The sequence below is a fragment of the Hylobates moloch genome, unplaced genomic scaffold (genome assembly GCF_009828535.3).
Source record: "Hylobates moloch isolate HMO894 unplaced genomic scaffold, HMol_V3 SCAFFOLD_1, whole genome shotgun sequence".
Taxonomy (NCBI): Eukaryota; Metazoa; Chordata; class Mammalia; order Primates; family Hylobatidae; genus Hylobates; species Hylobates moloch.
In genome coordinates, this window is record NW_026652276.1 from 173,262,516 (window position 1) to 173,267,674 (window position 5,159).

Genomic DNA, 5,159 nt, shown 5'->3' on the forward strand with positions numbered 1-5,159 from the left:
TTATAAACAGTGCTGCAATAAACATACATGTGCATATGTCTTTATAGTAGAATGATTTATAATCCTTTGGGTATAAACCTAATAATGGGATTATGGGGTCAAATGGTATTTCTGGTTCTACATCCTTGAGGAATTGCCACACTGTCTTCCACAATGGATTAACTAATTTACACTCCCACCAACAGTGTAAAAGCATTCCTATTTCTCCATATCCTCTCCAGCATCTGTTGTTTCCTGACTTTTTAATGATTGCCATTCTAACTGGCGTGAGATGATATCTCATTGTGGTTTTGATTTATATTTCTCTAATGACCAGTGATGATGAGCTTCTTTTTATATGTTTGTTGGCTGCATAAAAGTCTTATTTTGAGAAGTGTCTGTTCATATCCTTCATCCACTTTTTGATGGTTTTTTTTTCTTGTAAATTTGTTTAAGTTCTTTGTAGATTCTGGATATTAGCCCTTTGTCAGATAAATAGATTGCAAACATTTTCTTCCATTCTGTAGGTTGCCTGTTCACTCTGGTTATAGCTTCTTTTGCTGTGCAGAAGCTCTTTAGTTTAATTAGATCCCATTTGTCAATTTTAGCTTTTGTTGCCATTGGTTTTGGTGTTTTAGTTATGAAGTCTTTGCCCCTGTGTATGTCCTGAATAGTATTGCCTAGGTTTTCTCCTAGGGTTTTTATGGTTTTAGATCTTATATTTAATTCTCTAATCCATCTTGAGTTAATTTGTATATAAGGTGTAAGGAAGAGGTCCAGTTTCAATTTTCTGAATATGGCTAGCCAGTTTTCCCAGCACAATTTATTAAATAGGGAATCCTTTCCCCATTGCTTGTTTTTGTCAAGTTTGTCAAAGATCAGATGGTTGAAGATGTGTAGTGTTATTTCTGAGGCCTCTGTTCTGTTTTATTGATCTATATATCTGTTTTGGTACCAGTACCATGCGGTGTTGGTTACTGTAGCCTTGTAGTATAGTTTGCAGTCAGGTAGCATGATGCCTCCAACTTTGTTCTTTTTGCTTAGGATTGTCTTGGCTCTGTGGGCTCTTTTTCAGTTCCATATGAAATTTAAAGTAGTTTTTTGTAATTCTGTGAAGAAAGTCAAGGTAGCTTGTTGGGGATAGCACTGAATCTATAAATTGCTTTGGGCAGTATGGCCATTTTCACAATATTGATTCTTCCTACCCGTGAGCATGGAATGTTTTTCCATTTGTTTGTGTCCTCTCTTACTTCCTTGAACACTGGTTTGTAGTTCTGCTTGAATAGGTCCTTCACATCCCTTGAAAGTTGTATTCCTAGCTATTTTATTTTCTTTGTAGCAATTGTGAATGGGAGTTCACTCATGATTTGGCTCTCTGTTGGTCTATTATTTGTGTATAGGAATGCTTGTGATTTTTACACATTGATTTTGTATCCTGAGACTTTGCTGAAGTTGCTTATCCACTTAAGGAGATTTTGGACTGAGACGATGGGGTTTTGTAAATATACAATCATGTCATCTGCAAACAGAGACAATTTGACTTCCTCTTTCCCTATTTGAATACCTTTTATTTCTTTCTCTTGCCTGATTGCCCTGGCCAGAACTTTCAATACTATATTGAATGTAAGTTGTGAGACAGGGCATCCTTGTCTTGTGGCGGGTTTCAAAGGGAATGCTTCCAGCTTTTGCCCATTCGGTATGATATTGGCCGTGGGTTTGACATAAATAGCTCTTCTATTTTGAGATACGTTCCCTCAATACCTAGTTGATTGAGAGTTTTTAGTGTGAAGGGGTGTTGAATTTTATCGAAGGCCTTTTCTGCATCTATTGAGATAATGATGTGGTTTTTGTCATTGGTTCTGTTTATGTGATGGATTACGTTTATTGATTTGTATATGTTGAACCAGCCTTTCATCCCAGGGATGAAGCCGACTTGATCATGGTAGATGAGATATTGATGTGCTGCTGGATTTGGTTTGCCAGTATTTTATTGAGGATTTTCGCATCAATATTTATCAGGGACATTGGCTTGAAGTTTTCTTTCTTTGTTGTGTCTCTGCCAGGTTTTGGTATCAGGATGATGCTGGCCTCATAAAATGCATTAGGGAGAGTCCCTTTTTTTCTATTGTTTGAAATACTTTCAGAAGGAACAGTACCAGCTCCTCTTTGTACTTCTGGTAGAATTCGGCTGTGAATACATCTGGTCCTGCTAGCTGCAGGAGTTTTTTTTCATACCCCAGTGGCACCTGGAACACCAGCAAGACAGAACCATTCACTCCCCTGAAAGGGGGCTGAAGCCAGGGAGTCAAGTGGTCTAGCTAAGCAGATCCCACCCCCATGGAGCCCAGCAAGCTAAGACCCACTGGCTTGAAATTCTCACGGCGAGCACAGCAGTCTGGGGTTGACCTGGGACGTTCAAGCTTTGTGGCAGGAGAAGCATCCACCATTACTGAAGCTTGAGTAGGCAGTTTTCTCCTCACAGTGTAAACAAAGCCGCCAGGAAGTCTGAACTGGGTAGAGCCCACCGCAGCTTGGCAAAGCCGCTGTGGCAAAACTGCATCTCTAGATTCCTCCTCTCTGGGCAGGGCATCTCTGAAAAAAAGGCAGCAGCCTCAGTCAGGGGCTTATAGATCAAACTCCCACCTCCCTAGGACAGAGCACCTGGGGGAAGGGGCAGCTGTGGGTACAGCTTCAGTAGATTTAAATGTCACTGCATGCTAGCTCTGTGCAGCGGATCTCCCAGCACATTGCTCCACCTCTGCTAAGGGTCAGACTGCTTCCTCAAATGGATGCCTGACCCCGTGTCTCCTGACTGGGAGACAGCTCACAGCAGGGGCCAACAGACACCTCATACAGGAGAGCTCCAGATGGCATCTGATGAATGCCATTCTGGGATAAAGCTTCCAGAGGAAGAAACAGGCAGCAATTTTTTTGCTGTTGTGCAGCCTCTGCTGGTGATACAAGCAAACAGGGTCTGGAGTGGACCTCCAGCAAACTCCAGCAACCTGCAGCAGAGGAGCCTGGCTGTTAGAAGAAAAACTAACAAACAGAAAGGAATAGCATCAACATCAACAAAAAGGATGTCCACTCAGAAACCCCATCCAAAGGTCACCAACATCAAAGACCAAAGGTAGATAAATCCACAAAAATGGGGAGAAACCAATGCAAAAAGGCTGAAAATTCCAAAAACCAGAACGCCTCTTCTCCTCCAAAGGATCACAATACCTCGCCAGCAAGGAAAAAACTGGATGGAGAATAAATTGGACGAATTGACAGAAGTAGGCTTCAGAAGGTGAGTAACAATAAAAAGCAAAAAACATGCTAAAGGAGCATGTTCTAACCAAATGCAAGAAAGCTAATAACCTTGAAAAGAGGTTAGAGGAATTGCTAACTAGAATAACCAAAAAATAAATTTGTACTAAAAATAATTTGTTGGTTATATCTGAAATTCAGATTTAACTATGTGTCCTATAGTTTTGTTGTCAAAATCTTGCAATTCTAGTTATGAACAACATTGAAGGGTAGGTGAATAATCCTAATTTCACAGTTGATGAAACCAAATGAAACAAAGAGAGAAATTCCCCAAAGTAACATAATTGAAAAAGGGGCAGAGACATGATCTGAACCCAGACTTGATTCATTGTCACCTCTTCAGTCTCAGTAACCATGAGCAATGTTGAGAAAATGATAGCAAGGAGATGGAGGCATAATTTGTGGACCTGAGGATGGCCCTAGCCACCCCCACTTTACATCTACAAATATAAGTGGGCACTACAGAGGCACCCTGCTCACCCCTGCCCAGCCTTCCCCTACACATCTGTGAGTCTGCTCTGCATGAAAAAACCAGCTCCATACTTGACTTCATGTTTGTGTTGGTTTTTGAACTTGCTGAGACCTGTCTGACACATCACTTGCCTTTCATTGTGGCTGTGTTCTCTGAGGTCTTACATCCAGCCTGCCCTTTAGATCTCAATACCTGGCAGGCCACCTCCACCCAAGCTTCTTGATAGCGTGGGAAGAGGGAGGTAAATGAGAGACCCCAAGACTGGGCTAGCTGGCTGCTGGCTGTTGAGACATTCCCAGCAGGGATTAATAGTATGAATACTAATACAAAGAATAGCTACTATTCATTAATACTTGATAGTATTAATACAAACAGCAGCTTCCCCATCTTTGCACTGTTGAATCTTTTATGTACATTATCACATGTAATCCTCTCAGTAGTCCTAGCAGATGATACTATTATCCTCATTGTACAGGTTTAGGAAAGTGAGCAACTTGCCCCAAATCATCCATCAGAGCTAAAATTCCTGTCTAATTTGTCCTGCCCCCAAATCTCTGCTCCTACCTTTGATGTACAGCTTTGTCAGCTGTCCCAGAATGTGAGGAAACAACCCAGAGGCGGTGGCTGCTGCTGACTGCTACTCCAGCTTCCTTGTACTTCAGAGAGCACAAGGAAGGTCAGGAATTTAAATAAGCTCCCCTCTGCCTGGGCTTGCCATCCCTGCATGTGAAGAGGTTGCGGAAGAGAAGCAGTCCTCACCCGTGTCATTGCAATTTTTTCTTTCTTTTCTAATTAATCATAGGTGCCATGAGTAGAATGGTACCTCTTTTTAAAAACCATCCACCAGTTTCCAAAGTGTCCTGTCCTCTAGGATAGGCTTTGTGCCTCCTCTTGCCCCCAGGGTGAATGAATAAGATCTTATTATTTGGATTTTTACTTAGTGAGTAAAGCAAATACAATTTACTTATAAACAAGTGCTGCAGCTAATTCTTTGGCAATCAAAGCACAAGATGAAACTTGAGTTCTGTCATGCCAAGGACTCCAGGACGAGTCACTCTAACTCCATATCAAATCAGGAAATAAGCATAAACATTGTATTAAGAATGCAAAAAGAATTTAATTAGATTCATCCTCTTATTTAAGAAGTTGGAAACTTTTCACCAGAAGAGCGCCATGGAAAGGAAAGTCCAAGGAATAAAGGATAGTGTTCAAAGATAATTACTGATACTGACATAAGACTTCCTAGAATTTATAGCTGTATTTTGAGGGAGTGTTTAGGAATAAATCTTTCCGTTTATGAATGTTTGTTGTCATGGTTAAATTTATAAAGTGTCAAAAACCCATTTTAGAAAATGCTGGTCCAGACCGTTGCTACTCACTGTGGTCCAGGAACCAG